A 16,475-nucleotide genomic window follows, 5' to 3' on the forward strand; every position below is an offset into this window, starting at 1 on the left:
ACTCCCATTGTAAAATAGGGGGTGCAGTTCATCCCCGCACCCTGTGGCAGGCCCCTCAAGGTGCCTGCCATGGGGCACAGGGATCACCTGACTGCAACTGGAGGCTGTGCACCCATAGGGTCCCTGCCGGGGGCCCCTAAAGTAAAGATGAAATGGCCTTCCTGTGTCTGAAAGACCGACACAGAAAGGCTGCCGAAATCCGACATCGTAATCCCTAGGGCGTAAAGAGCTGCCCTTGGGATTACTAACAGCATTGTGACTGGTGGAAGGGCTCTCCGAGCCCGCCGAAAGCCAGTCGGCATGACTGGTTGGATTTCTTTCCGACCGCCTCTATTGTAGTGAGGTAGGTGGAAAGGAATACGACCGGCATATTACGCTGCGGTCAGAACGGCTCTGACTGACGGTTGGAACCAATTCTGATCGCATTGTAATTGGCCCCTAAATATTTAAAATTAAATATATTTAAATAATTACAAACTATATAAAAATATTACACATATTTTTCTTTTCCATCTTCTTGTCCGCAGGAATTTCGATGTCGTCGTGAAGATCCCCAAAAACTAAAGAAATAAATGCCCTTCACAAAAAAACTGCACAATATTTTGGGTACCAAGGTGACTCTGACAAGAGTTGTTGCGTTGGTTGTGTGTATATGGCTTGCACACATAAGAGCGGATGCAGCGTTTTAGGTTACTTAGAAATACCTTCATCTGTAAAGTGCACTCCATCATTTCTATAAATTCCATGCATGTCATAACACAGATTGTTGTTATAGATACAGTCATGTGATGGATTCTGAGGAATGCAGAAACAGTTTTATTAAATGCTTTCCTGGCTCTGTCAATCTGTGGACAGAATTGATTTTGCCACTTTCATTTATGTCTTTGGCTTATATTAGAGCACACCAAGACAGTGTGAGGGATGAGCAACATCAGTTCTGCAATGGATTTTTTCATTAGGTTTTCCGGCCTTACCCCAGTCAATGTGCCTAGGTCGTTGCCATCACCGTGAACAATCATGAGGTGAGGAGCTTTGGAATCCATAATGGATTTAACCAGAGGCAGCAACTGATGAAGCTTTAACCCTCTCTGGCCAAACCAAGTAATGTGCACATTTGGCAAGCCCAAGTCTCTGTCAATACCTCTCTTTTTTGCAGCCTCTTTAGCCCAATAGATATAGCTGTGGCCCACGAACCACCCTCTAACCATTTTGAAGTGAAGGAGCAATAGCAGTCAGGAAAAGGCTGTTAATGAATAAGGGAGTTTTCAAAATAAAAAGCAGTTAAAATTGAGTTAAAAAAAAGATATATTTCATTGGATGCTGTAAGTATGAAAGTGAATACAATTAGGTAGTGTGCTTGATGCCTTAGAAAGAAGTATTATTATTGGCTGTTGTTTAAGGAAAGAAATGTAAAATGGACATTACATTTCAGAAAGAGAATTGTTTTAAACTTTTAAATTGCAAAAATCAAAGAATACAGGAACGTTATGTTTAACAATCAGCATAAAAAAACAAAGGTTACATCGATGGTATACTTAGAAAATAGAATAAAAAAAATTCACAGAAAAAACCAAAGGTTACGTGGACGTTATAGTTAGGCTGACATATCACTCATACAAAACCAGAGAAATTCAACTATAACTCGCACCCCGGCAATGCACTGCTTATGACCTCACAGAGTACATCACTCATGACATGGTCAGTAACATCATGGATGACATCACAGATAACATCTCAAGTGACATCACTGATGACATCAGCAGGTGACAGTGTGTGTTTCTAAAAAGTATATCAGTGTTAAATATATATACACCAAGGTGCATTACTGAATTAGTGGATGTGTGAGTGCCTGTATGGATAATTTAGTGGGTGTGTGACTGACCGTATAAGTGAATGATCATACATGTCTCAGTGAATGTATGGGTGAGTGATTAATTTGTATGAATGGCTGTATGAGTCTGTCAGTTGGTGTGTGAGTGACTGCGTGGCTTATTAATTGGTTGTCTGAGTACCTGCATGAGTGTATGAGTTGGTGTGTGACTCCGTGCATGGATGAGTGAGTGGGTGAATCAGTGGCTGTATGGGTTTGTGATTGCGTCTGTGAGAGACTGTATGGGTGAGTGAGTGTGCAAAATGTCTGTATCGGTGAGTGAATGGATGTCTCAGTGGTATATGGGTCTGTACCTGTATATGTAAAAGGCAGAATATGTGAGTGTTGGAGTATATAAATAACTGTATGCGTGAGTGAGTGATTGTGAGAGTGGCTATATCAGTGAGTGTGTACTTGTGTCAGGGACTGTATAGGTGAGTGAGTATGTGTTAGTACCTATATGAATACGTGAGTTGGTGTGTGCATCACTGTATAGGTGAGTAAGTGGCAGTGGGATTGACTCTATGGGTGAGAAAGTAGGTGTGTGAGCAGCTCTATGAGTGTCTGACAGTGTATGAGTGGCTGCGTGGGTGTATGACTGGATATGTCAGTGGCTGTATTGGTGGGTGAGTGGGTGAGTGGGTGTAGGAGTGGCTGTAATGGTAAGTGAGGGGATGTGTGTGTAGACTTATGAATGATTGAGTTGGTATGTTAGTACTGGTATGGGTGTGTCAATGGTTTCGATAATGCCATGTGAAAGTTGGAGTGGGTGTATGAAAGGTCGCATGGGTATGTAGAACTTGCAAAAAAATCAAAAGTGAAGCAGATCCTGCAGAAACATGCCGTCGTAGCCACAGGATGCTAAGATCGTACCTCTACCACTCCCCCTGGGCAAGGCCAGCATAAAGTGGAAGTAACCCAGGCGGAACCTAGTCAGCCAGAATCATTCATATGTGCTGAATGATCCAAAAGATGGCGTAGTTTTCAGCATTAAGAATCGTCGTACACTGAGTTTACTCAATTCCTGCTCTTCCCTCTGCGCTTGTATTAAGTTACAGAAAGACTCCTTTACCCAACCCAGGTCTATTTTAGTGACCACTTCAGGATTGAAATATAAGTTTGCTCTGCCCAGCCTGGCAAAGCTGTTTTTTATATAACTAAGCCACAGGATGCAATGCGAGTGATCAAGAGACATACACTCTTTCAGAATCAACTGGGTTAAGGTCAGTTCATCAACCCTCCAGATTTTAAGCCAGAAGATTAACGGTCGGAGGGCCAGGGTGTCACCCTAGTACGGGACCCCTAGTTCCTCATGTACCACCATGTTAGAGGTTCCTGTTGGGACGCCCAAAACACGTTTAGGAAATTTGTTCTGGACCACTTGCAACCCATCCATTGCTACCTATCTCCAAATTGCACTGCCATACAATGCAATCAAGACACTCTATGCCTGGTAAATCTTTAAGTGTGCTGCTATTGGTCTTTTGCCTAGTTTTGAGGCAAAGTTAAGAATGGCAGAATTAGCCCGAATCAGGTCTCCCTTCTTCCTTTGTTTTAGTGGGCCCCACTTGATACAGTGGCGTATGTCCATTTGGTGGAGCCCTAAGGGTATTTGCTATTGAATTTGGCCCCCATGATTACGGTTTATAGAAAAAGCCTAGTAGTATGATCATGATGGATGCCTTAAAACCAGAATGGGTGTTACTTGCAGTTGAGAACAAGATCCTTTCTGCAATGTGAGATTGATTAAAGTTAATGATAACACAGTCACCATTGTACAGTTTACGTGAATACCCAATCCAATTGACCCTACTTACCATGTTAATATTTTTTTTTATTCTCATGCCCAAAGCCGTATAAAAAGATAACCAATAGAGTACCTTGTTCTTCAATTGGGTAAAGCTCTTGTTGGTACCCAGAGGAAGAGCTGGAACGTTCCCCAATATTACAAAATAAGGGGTCGATTCTGCTGGCAGGTTGATAACAGGCATATGGTTTATAGAATTGTACATGGGGGCATTCATTCCCCCCTGAGAATGCTCCCCACATGCATTATTCTCTGATATACACTAACCCTGTGTAGTTGATCCTCTATTGGGAGGTGGGGCCATGCCAGATTTTGGTACAGTGTGGGAGGCAAAGGCTGACACAGATAAGCATTATCCCTTGAAGGCCTCAGAGGGTGTAGTGAGAGATCCATGGTGTTTATGTTTAGGCCACTCTCAATAGAACGGTCCGTTGTGGAAGGAATTGATGGTGGATTAGTAACTGAACTCATTGACGGTACACAACGCTTAAGATCAGAGATACAGTTTTCTATAAAAGTTAAATACTCAACAATGGGGCCCATCGTGGTGTTCAATAATTCCCTAAAATAGTCCTGTAAAGATTCTAAGATACACTTTAGGTCCACGTTAGCCAGACCTTGATCGACGATGGTCAATCTCGTTGGAGGTACAGAAGCTAATGACATGTGTTAAGTCGCTGTAAAGAATAGAAGAGGAAGTGGATGGCCGCTCCTAGCATAACAACATGAGGGTGGTGGGTCTGCCCGAGGGAGTATAAGAGGCTGATGCAGTGGCACATGCTGAGACCTGGTTGCGTGATCTATTGCCAACCGGTGCACTCTCCACATTCTTTTTGTTGAGAGCCCCATCGAGTGTCAGCGAGTTGCCCGCTGCCCAGGATAGGTCCTAGACAACTTGTAAATATAGCGATAAAAAAAGGCTGCCAGAACATCAAAACAATTACGCTACAGATGCATTAATTCTTTGTAAATATGCCCCTACGTCTCTGGTAATATGTGGACCCTAGCTTCAGCACTGGAGATGGTACTTTCACTGCCACCATTCCTGCCGGACTCTGATAGCTGTTTGGCTTTCAAGCCCAGCTGCCTCAGCCTCAGTTCATGAGCCAGAAAGGTCTTTTCCTCTGCCAAGGCCCTCTCAGCCTTGGATGCCCTCATTGCAAGTTTCTCCTTGGCTCCCAGTCTCAGCTCTACTCTCTTTGTAAATTCAAAATGCCAATTGTTGTGAAACCAAGGTTATCTTGTTTAAAGTTGAGAGCAAATGCACTTTATCACTGGTAGCATTCTTTGAGTGCTCAGAGTTCTAAGTCCTACAAAAATGAATTAGGCAAAAAGGCGAGGAGGTGGCAAAAAGGTTGAGGGTGACGATGCAGAAAGGCTTATTTCCAACAGTGCCCACATGAACAAATTGGTGTCAGTTGGAAGGGTAAGAGGAGAACCAGTGAAGGATATTACAGGTGAATCCTACTCAGGAGTCCATGGTGTGTATGAGAGTGATGAACTGTGTTATAGTCAGCTGAGAGTTCCATCAATATCAGGAGGGAGAGATTATCTTGATCTGTGGTCAGGAGGGCATTGTCCATGATGGGTAAGGCTGCAGTCTCCAATGCTATGGCATGAAGTAAAGCCCGGCTTTTAATTGTGCAAAGATGTTTAGTTTTAAATGTGAACGTTTACTGCTTTTCAAATATTCTTGCAGTTGAACAATATGTGAATGATGAGCCTGTAGTTAGCAAGAACAGCAGGATCTAGTGTAGTTTTCTTTGAGTGGGAAATCTGACCTGTCTTGAGAGCTTCTGGGTAGATGCCATGAGTGAGGGTGGCATTAACAATGCTGTTTTGTTTTCCCTATTGTTAACTCAGCCTTCTAAACAAAAATTGGTGTCTTCCAAGATGCATATGTTTAAATGCACATGGGGGCTGGTAAGCAGGATGCAAGATCTCCATGGGAATTTGGCCTCTCACCTTTGTCCCTATATCCATTCAACAGCATAGCATTACATTTTGGCAGTGCGAGAATGGAGGAGACATAGGAGAGTCCAGCCATTACTGCTATTAAAGTGTAGGAAGGTGTAGGTGAGGTAAATAGACAGTCAGGACACTCAAAGCCCCGTGGATTTAAATATTCCAAAAAGGGGGAGAGCAGGCATCTTATACCCAGCAAAGGCAGTAAGCAGTTTAGTTACTCCTATAGCTTACAGTTTACTCCATCAGGTAGGTATTGTGTTGTATGCTGACTGTGTCTGTGTTTTTCTATATAGACAGTGCAGCAATTTACTTTCATGCTATGACACAGTATCTTTAGTGGACAAACCGCTTTGAAATTGGCATGCTCCACAGCAACAAGCACTATTGTGTGGTTGTGCTTGTCATGTCAAGAAAATAACATTTAAGACTGTTTAAACCCTGCAAGATCACAGCACGAGTCCTTCTGTTTTACTCTGCATTTAACATAAACAAGAACACAGCACACAGGACAATCCCTATGAATGATAGTGAAAAGACGTCCACTACACGCTGGCCGAGGTGAGACAATCTTTAATAACACCATCAGGCCCTGGCAGCAACAGCCGCACTCCGAACCTCCACCTCTAGCCCACTGTCCATATTCCACACTATGTTCAGATCCCCACACATTTCCCCTCTTACCAATTTGCGCATTAAATAAGAAAAGAACAAATCAGTAAAATCATATAGTAAAACACAATGTAACGTTCCAGAAGATATACTGCAATATTTCAATAAATAAAGGAATGTTCAATATAACAAATGTTTGAATTCCACATTATGGTGTAATATAGTAACATACACAATAAGTAACTTTAAAGGTACACACTAAGGGTTACAATGTCATTCCGAAACTAACCCATAACATAATCCTTATATTGTACAGATGTTTGTTTTTTCTCTGGTATGGGTAGACTTCCTCGAAGTATTGTCACTAACCACACCATCAAAAAGACCTTCCTGACAAATTATCCATCTCCGAACACACCACACTCATCATCATTCTCAGTGGAGAACAGTTTGTCAGGCACCACAGAGGTTTCACTCCCAGGTTTTACTGAGATCATTCTCTAGTTCCATACCTTTCCTCCCGCCACCATAACAACAGGGTCCCGAACCTCAACAACTTTCTGAGGTAAAGAAAATCTTGACCACCTTTCTTAACATTACCTGGTTTCTTTATTCTGAACCAATCTCCGACCACTACTGTCACACCCCGTCTGCATTTTTCTGACACAACTTTCCAGACAATGCCTTACCCACATCTAAAACCTTTCCCATGATATCCCTGTTTACCATCTTCCGATTCATCCATCCTCTGTTCAAATCAGTACCAGCAACCATCCCTGTCATGAGGGTAAAAGGTGAAATTCAGTCACACTTTGTGAGACTGTTCAATAAGCCCACAGCATGTATTTCATCACATGTCTCCAATTCATGTTATTCACCAATACCAACTGCAACCTGTTAAATGTTTGATGTGACAAATTCCATACTTTTGAAATGACTTCATCATCTCCAACAACACCAACTGAGTCCTGATGTCTATAACCAACGCCTCAGGGTAACCCTCTTTGGCAAACACTTCACGAAGGAAATCTAAAACAGTAGAGGTAGATACACTCTCAACCATCTTTATTTCAGGCCACCTAGATAAATAATCAATAAGCCCCAAAGCAAATTTTGGAGTGCTTCCTAAGACATCAAATGGTCCAAAGATATTGAGAGCTAATTTACTCCACAGCATAGATAATGGTTCTACATACACAACTGGATATGGTACCGTAACCTGGGTCTTGTCGCTGTTGACACAAGAATTACAATCCTTGACAAAATGTTCTGCCACTCTGTATATACCTGCCACCAAAAGTCTTCCCTTATCCTATGCTACAGTGCAACATTAAGCACCTTCCTTCCCAAACCCTTAGGTAGCAATCCTCCACATCTCAGGTCACCATCTTCCACATCTGCAACTCTCATAAAAGGAACAGATTTCTCTTGAACATCCTTTGTCTTGGGTCAACCTTGGACCACAGTTTCCATACCTTTGATTAATACTTCATCTTCCATCAGCAATTGCAGCCATTCACTTTTACATAATGCTCTTTCCAACTCCCTGTCCACATACAGATATTTTCCAAATCTTCCTTCTTGTGACCACTCTCACAACTTTCATCCTGTACTGGTTATCTTGATAAAGCAGTTGGCTTCAAAGTTCCTTTCGCACATAACATGTACCAATTTGTATTGAAACTCCTGCATGTGATATGCCATTTGGCAAGGCGAGGATTGGTACTTCTCCCACCACAAGTGCAGAATAAATATAACAATAGTTTGTGACTGGTACACAAAATAAACTCTCTACCTCACAAGTAAGTTTTTTAAAATACTCCACACCCCAGCTCATAGCTGATGTATCCCTTTCTATAGTTGAATATGTAGATTCTGCTCCTTGTACGGTCCTTGATGCATAAGCAATCATTTATTCACTTCCATGTATCTGCCTCAGCATCAACATCACCCTAAATCAGCATTATTTGCATCAGTCATCAAAATACTAACATCCTTTGTGGTAAATGATTTCAAAGGACGTGCAGACACAATGTTTTTCTTTATTTCATTAAACATTGCCCCACATTCATCTGACCACATATATTTCAAATTCTTTCCTAATAGATCACTCTAAATGGCTGTTTTGCTGGCTAATTGTGGCCCAAACCTTGCATAAAACTGAACTAAGCCCAAAAAGGACTTTAGCTGAATATTTTCCTTAGGTGGTGGTGCCTCTTCAATAGCACACCAAATTTTGTATTCGGGTTTCACATCACTGGCAGATACATGATGACCAAAGTAGTTAACACCTGATTGAGCAGTTTTACACTTATCCTTTTTTAGTGTCATACCACTCTTCTTCAAAACATTTAATACCAATATCACTCCAGTGTCATGTTCCTCCTTGTCTTTGCCATATATCAAGATATCATCTTAGAAACAGGCAACCCCCTCCATTCCTTTAAATAAGATGTTCATTACTCTCTGAAACACAGAGGACCCCAATGCCAATTCAAACGGCATGTGGATATAGTGGTAGGCACACTCGGGTGTCACAAATAAGGTAAGGTGTTTCGCATCCTGATGCTGCTCCACCTGAGGATATGCTGCTGACATATCCAATTATGAAAAACTGCAGCATGCTTCAAAGTGGCCAACATCTTGTTAATATTTGTTAGTGGTTGTCGATCTAACCAAATATTATACATTTAGACCATGAAGATCCACACATAGATGCAAGGATTTATCTGCCTTGCATGCCAAAACAGTTGGTGATAACCATTCGGACCCTTCAATGGGTTTGATAATAGACATAAACACAATTTGTTGAGCCCTTCCTTTAATTCTTTCCTAAGGCATAACGGCACTTTTCATGGTTTGAGCACCACTGGAACTGCATCACCCTTTACCACAATACAATGCCTAAACATGTGCAATTTCCCTAAACAATCACAACATGTGTTATTCGTTGATATTGCTTTCCCTTTCAACATCTTGTTCCCACTCAACCACACTCAAACATGGAGCCAAGAAGTTATCCTTAGTTCTAACCAATTCAGGGTTTTAAGAGCATATTAATTTCCCTTTGATCATCCCAACCCAAACAATCAGACCAATTTTAAATACAAATACATCAGTTAGGGCACAATTGTTACCAAACTCCTATTTGGCTTTAAATTTACCCATGACTTCCAACTTCTTGACTCCATATGCAAATAGTTTAATAGCCGATTTTTTTAGTTCTTCACCATGAAACGTGGAAACTTGTGTTCCCCCAATGGTGTAAATGGCGACCAGGAATGTACCATAATATTGACACTTTGCCCCTTAACTAGAAAATCACAGTAAGGTGGTTTCCTCTTCCCTACTTTTTTGATTACCACACAGTTGTCCGTAACAGCTTCATGCTGTTCTTCTTTTATCATTGGAATGTAGCCATCAACAATATTGCTTTCCACATCATCTTCACATACAGCTTCTATAGTTTGTTTCTTAAAATTATTTGCCCTACAAACACTAGCAAAATGCCCTTTCCTGTTGCACTTAAAACATGTCTGATTCAAAGCCAGGCACTGTTTATAGTTACCTAAATGTGTTTTACTGCCATACCGGAAACAACTAAACTGCTTTACCCTGCCATAACATGACCTTCCTAGTCTCTAAAACTGTTTAACATTTTGACTTTTAGATTTGTCATCACTGTTCTTCTGTATGACTTTCCCTTCCTTACACTCCATTCCTGGTCGACCTGCTGCTATTTACTTCATGCATATAGTTCAATGGTTCTTGCTATTTTTAATTACAATTCCAAACTGGGATCTTCACTGAACAAAAGACTTTCCCGATTTTTCTTACAGGTTTTTTTTATTAATTGATCACAAATTATCTCTTCTTTCAAATCTCAATAATTACAAAATTATAGCTAAAGTGCATAAAGCAGAAACAAAATCATTACTGGATTCCCATGAAAGCTGTGCTCTTTGCAAAAATATATCAATCAATCAATCAATCAATCAGGGGAATGGTAATCACACTACTTACCCATTAAGGCGCTAAGGGGTTGGGGGGCGGGGGTCCACAGATCGGTTTGTCATCCAGACTTCCTTTCTGGAAGTTGTGTTTGGTGGTGGTGGGGTCTTTGGTGAGGGAGATGATGAGCTGGGTGTCGTCAGCATAGGATACGATGTTGAGGCTGTGTTGTTGGACGATGGCTGCGAGGGGGGCCATGTAGATGTTGAAGAGGGTCAGGCTCAGTGATGACCCCTGTGGGGCTCACAGGTGATTTTTGAGCGGTCAGAGTGGAAGGGAGGCAGTCTTATCCTTTGGCTCCTTCCGATGAGAAATGATCGGATCCAGTCCAGGGCAGTTCCTTGTATGCCTGTATCATGTAGTCTGACGACTAGTGTGCGGTGGGTGACAGTTTCGAAGGCTGCTGACAGGTAAAGTAGTATGAGGGCTGCGGAGTGACCTTTGTACAGGAGGGTGTGGATGTCGTCTGTGGATGCGAGTAGGGCAGTCTCGGTAATGTGGTTGCTTCGGAATCCTGATTGGGGTGGGTCGAGGACAGCTTTTTCTTTGAAGAATCGTGTCTGTTCCCTGTTGAATGTTTTCTCCGCCACTTTGGCTGTGAAGGGGAGGAGCGAGATGAGCTGATAGTTCATGAGGTCGTTGGGGTCAGCTGTGGGTTTCTTGACCAGGGGTCTGACTTCAGCGTGCTTCCAGTCATCTGGTAAGGTGCCTGTTTTGAAGGTGGTGTTGATTGTGCATTGTAGTTTTGGTGCGATGGCGGCTTCAGCTCTGTAGTAGCTGTGAGGGAGGTAGGGGTCGGTGGGGCCCCCGAGTAGATGCCTTTCATGGCCGAGGTGGTGTCTTCGGTCGTGATCAGTGTCCAGTTGGAGATGGAGGGGTTGGGGGCGCCTTTGTGGCATTTGGTTGACAAAGTTTTTCGTAGAGGTTTTTGATCTTGAGGTGGAAGTAGGTTCCAAGCTTGTCGTGGAGGTCTTGGGACGGGGTGATGTCTGTGGCTTGGCTGTGTGGGTTGGTGAATTTCTGAATGACACTGAAAAGTTCGTTGGAGTTGGTGAGGATTTTGTTGTGGATGAAATTCCTCTCAGTGGTTCTTATTTGGTTGTGGCAGTCCGGCATCGTGTCCCTGTAGGTGGTGTGGTTTTCGGTTGTCTTGGTGTTTCTCCAGTTCTTCTCCAGGCTTCTGCAGGTACGTCTGGCTTCTTGGAGAGCAGTGGTGAACCGGGCAGCTTTCCTGGGGCACTGTTTGTTGGGGTTGCCTAGCGGGCGACCTTTTCTGTGCAGTTGGAGATCCAGGTGTGGAGTACTCTGGCTGCGTTTTTAGCGTCAGAAGCCCAGGTGTGCTTGGCCCTAATGAGGGTGGATTTGAGTTGCTCGTCGGTAACCTTGCTCCAGTTCCTGAATGGTGGGTGTGGGGCTGGTTTAGTTGCCTTGGGTTTGTTGATGGTGAAGTTTACGCATGGTGGTCAGTCCATGGCGGTTGCGTTATGTGGCTGAAGTGGATGCTGTTTCCTGCCACGAAGATGGGGTCGAGGGTGTGTCCTGCTCTGTGGGTTGGTGTGTTGACAAGTTGTTTGAGTCCAATGTTGGTGAGGTTGTCACGAAGGATGGTGGAGTTGGGGTTGCTGTTGTTGTCGAGGTGGAAATTCAGGTCTCCAATGAGTATGTAGTTTGTTCAGACGATGGCGTGTGGTGCGATGAGGTCGGTGATGTTGGTGGCGAAGGGTGTCCGGGGGCCAGGGGACTGTAGACGAGGGTTCCTCGGAATGTGGCTTTGGGGTTGGTCTGGATCGGGAAGTGCAGGTGTTTGGCGGAGGATGAGGTTTCGCTGGAGGTGGTGGGGCGTAGGGTGCTCTTGTGGGCGATGGCGAGGCCCCCTCCAGGGTGGCTGGGTGGTCCTTCCTCTGGATCTTGTATCTGTCCGGTATTGCAGTGTTGATGTCAGGGGCAGAGGATGCGTTGGTCCAGGTCTCCGTGAAGAAGGCAATGTCGGGCGAGAGAGAGTCAAGTAGGTTCCATATTTCCATGGTGTGTTTGTGTACTGAGCGTACGTTGAGGAGGATGCATTTTAGGGTGTAGCCGGTGCTGGCATTGTCAGTGTTGGAGGCCGAGGAGGTGGTTAGGGTCTGGTGGCAGTGGAGGACAGAGAACTGGCCATCGGTCGTGTTTGGCGAGGCCTGTTGGCATTCCAATTGCCATAAGTTGGCAGGGTATGCCCAGACGTGGGTCCGTTGCTCACGTTGCCACTGGATTCAAGATAGCCTGGCTGATAAGGGTTGTGAGCCCGAAACCGGTCCCAGAATGCTTGTTTCCGGTCCAGGGAAGATATAGCTTGGCACTTTGGGCTGGACTGTTCCCATGAGGCACAGGGTCAGACTGATTTGCATATGGCCATGTCTAAAATGGGGTGGCGGAGTGAGCTAAAGAATGATGATGGATTAAACCCAGATCATGTGACTGGGGGTGAGTGCTTGCAATGTTCAACACTCCATCCATCATCCCCTTTGGTTTTTCTTTGTTCACCCTAAGTTGGCAGAGTATGCCCAGACGTGGGTCCCTTGCTCACTTTGCCACTGGATTCAAGCTAGCCTGGCTGATGACGGCTGATTAGCCAGAAACCAGTCCCAAGATGGTGGTTCCGGTCCAGGGAAGACATGGCTTGGCAGTTTGGGCTGGACTGTTCCCATGAGGCACAGGGTCAGACTGAATTGCATATGGCCATGTTGGAACTGGGGTAGCGTAGTGAGCTAAAGAATGATGATTGATTAAACCCAGATCAGTTGACTGGGGGTGAGTGCTTGCAATGTTCAACACTCCATCCATCATCCCCTTTGGTTTTGCTGCATTCCATGAGTCCTCTGGGGTTGAATGCAAGGAGGGTTGTTGTGTCATAGCGATGGATGGTCGGAGATCCAGGGTTCCTGGTGCTGGCTGGGCGCTGGCTGCAGTCAGGTCGCGGATGGGCACAGTCGGGCTTAACTTTGGTGCGCTGGCGGCGCGACCGCGCAGAGGTCACCATTAAGTAGGGGACGGGGCGGGACGCGAGGCGGGAGCAGGATTTATTATTATTATTATATTATTATTGAGCAGCGGCGGGAACCGGTGAAGGAAAAAGAATGAAGCTTAAGTGAGCAAAGTAAATAAAAGTAAAGCTTAAGTCAGCTTTAAGTAAGTAAGCTTCATTAAGCAGACCCTCCAGTTTATCGCGATTTCGCGATTCACGAAAAAATCGCGAAATCGGCAGATTACCGCGAGGGCCGCGATAATAACCATATTGGCCGCGATATTTTACAAAATAGTGTCTCTACCGGGAGACAGCAAAACAAACAATCAAACAATGCCTTTTATTAGCTGTGCGCCGCCCCCCGCCGCTCGTGTGTGTCAGCAGCTTCCCGGGAGGGACGCACACAGACAGTCAGTTTTTGAGCTGATGAGTGGGGAGCGGATTGCGGCGCTGTTTGCACGATTCAAAAGGATTGTTCTGTGAGGAGTGTCATCCCTGAATTTCTAAGGCTCAAACGTAGAAACAACGTTTGCGAATCGGGCGCTTAATAGCAAGTTGAAAGCAATGAATCCAACTTGTTTAAATCCCAGCAGCACAGAGAGCCGTCATCATCGCTCAAACAGGGGTTTGGATAAATGTCTTTCAGATTCGGGCCACCCCCGGACAGATAAGTGATTGGCCTCGCTTTGTGTGGGACAAGTTCTTTCAAACTAACCCCAGGTGGTGAGAAAGACTCTCGGACTTGATATGACTTGTCATTACAGGCCTCTATTAAAACGTGATGGCAGCGCCCTGCTGATGCGAGGACACTCTATGCAGACCAGGCGGCACCTCCCTGTTGGGTAAAAGGGCTTCAGCCCCCCTCCCCCGTGGTGGGGCAGAACCCGATGTACTTGCATCAGGGAAACTGATGGCTACAGTTACAACAGTGGTAGCTGAAATGCTATAGGTAAGTTCAGTGCAGGATGATTAAAGCAATCAAGGTCAAACATTATGATATTTGAATCAGTTTGCCCAGTGGATCTCACATACAGTACTTTGGTACCTGAGTTCAGTCTTTCCTGGCAGCGGCCTCGTTTCTCTTTCTGAGGTGGTTAAGGGGGTTTAGGTGATTGCAGTATTGAGGCCGAATGACAGTAGGATTAGTGAAAAGGACGTACACACAGAGGCCCTCATGCAAGGTTTGCAGTCAATTGCATACGTTTTTATGGGTTCCAGTGAATCATAGAAGTGCGCACATACTCTCTGTGTGTATCATGATTACTCTCTTTTCATTACTAGGCGTTCTAAAAAGGACACAAAGAAAAAAGAATGACAGATATGTACATTAAAATGTATTTAGTGTTAAATAGGGATTAATTAAATAGGCTTCTCAAATTGATAATCATCAATCATCTAAAATACTATTTAATCGGTAATTAATGCCTTATGTGTTTTTCTTTGCTGTATTTCTATTATAGATTCTGAAACGCCACCAAAACTTTTTCAACCTTCTTTTATGCTTAGGTCTCATAAATATATATTCTCCAGAAAATGAACTTTCTTCCATTTTCCCAACCATAGTTCCAACACAGGCAGTCATTTTGCTTTAAAAAAACCCTGTGATGACGGACCTGGGAATCAGCATTGCAATAACCCACCATCTACAAGCTTCTGTGGGTGTTATACCCAAATGGGGTGAAGTTTCTGCATACTTGTACGAAAGTGAATTATTATTTGTAGTGAACAAGTGGACAACCACAAAGGATAAGGTCACCACCTGCTAGATGTTACTTAAATTAAATTAAATAAACTTAGGCTTAATCCCTAACAACGTGATGCAAAACGGACAGGCGTAAATCAAAGACAATGTGAAGAGTACTGAAGCAGTGCAAAAAAGTAGAATAAGTCCTACAAAATACAATAAAACTCCACAACCGATTTTAAGCTAAAGAAAAACAAATATGAGTGATATAAGCTCAAAACAACAAAAACACAGCAATGGGAAATGGAGACATGAATTTTTAAAGAATTATAGTGAACAAGTGCAAAGAAAAATAAAGTGCCCCATGTAAGTCAGTGGTCACAGTAGACTCAGACCAAAGAGTATTTTCAGCCCGAGTCATATACACCAGTGAATTGGTCCAGGTGAAAGTCTGAAAGTAAAAAAGTTCTAAAAAGTTTCTAAGTTGTTCTTCAGAAATGGGTTTTGTTACTTTACTGAAGAAAAATGTTGACTTTTTTTTATAATTCCCAGCACAAAATGGGACTTTGGCACTTTTTCAGATGAAAAATCCTCTCTTCATGGGGCATCGTTAAAAGTGGAATGCCACCTTTATTCCCAGTGGCTGGATACCTGATGCAGTATGGTGCTGCTGGTTCTCTGGAGGCTTCTCTCTGAAAAAATTTCTTACAGTGAGAATTTTCATATTTGTGCCGCTAAATTTGCGAATCCATGCCGCTATATCCTGGGGGGTCTGATTAAGCTTAAAAAAAGAGAGAAGACTAAGAGGGTGACTTGGGGACACCAAGAATAGCAAGATCCGCGCTGCGGTGGGAGGCTGCAGGCATGAACCCTCAACCAGGAGGACGACTGAGTGCTACGGCAAAGCAAACTAGACTGCGGAGCTGTGTGGGAGAGAGTTAGCCCAGACCGGAGGTTAGGGGCTTACTCGCGCTCCCCCGCAGCGGTCGCTATTAAGTAGGGGAGGGGGGGCGGGACGTGAGTCGGGAGGTGGGAGAGGGTCTGAGCGGGGGGAGGAGAGGCCGCAGGGGCAGCAGCGGCGGGAACTGGTGAGGGAAAAAGCATTAAGCTTAAGTGAGCAAGTAAGTAAAAGTAAAGCTTAAGTCAGCTTTAAGTGAGTAAGCTTAAGTAAGCTTACAAAACTAGAGAAGACCAAGAGGGCTAGTAGGGGACACTAGGAATAGCAGGATTAGTGCTGAGGCGGGAGGCGGGAGGCAGCAGGCGTGAACCCTCAACCAGGAGGATTGAGCGCTGCGACGAAGCAAACTAGACTGTGGAGCTGTGGGGAGAGAGTTAGCCCAGACCGGAAGTCAGGGTCTTACTGCCTTTCTAACACAACATTTCATTTAGGTGAAAATCTTTTGCTTATTATTTGAATTATCAATGCACATTCATCAATTATTGGTTCAGCATCATCATCGCCACTAGCAGGCACATGTACACAGTGGCGGCTACTCTATTGGGGCGTGGGGGCGTCACCTCACTA

The 16,475-nt window shown here is 44.1% G+C and overlaps 1 protein-coding gene across 1 annotated transcript in view; it reads left to right on the top strand.

The window, feature by feature from the left end:
• LOC147724580 (fibrocystin-L-like) overlaps window positions 1-16,475 on the top strand; it is a 1,106,658-nt gene that overhangs the window by 259,954 nt on the left and 830,229 nt on the right. The gene's annotated exons all lie outside the window — the stretch shown is intronic.

The sequence above is a fragment of the Lissotriton vulgaris genome, chromosome 4_1, assembly GCF_964263255.1.
Source record: "Lissotriton vulgaris chromosome 4_1, aLisVul1.2, whole genome shotgun sequence".
In the NCBI taxonomy this organism is placed as follows: Eukaryota; Metazoa; Chordata; class Amphibia; order Caudata; family Salamandridae; genus Lissotriton; species Lissotriton vulgaris.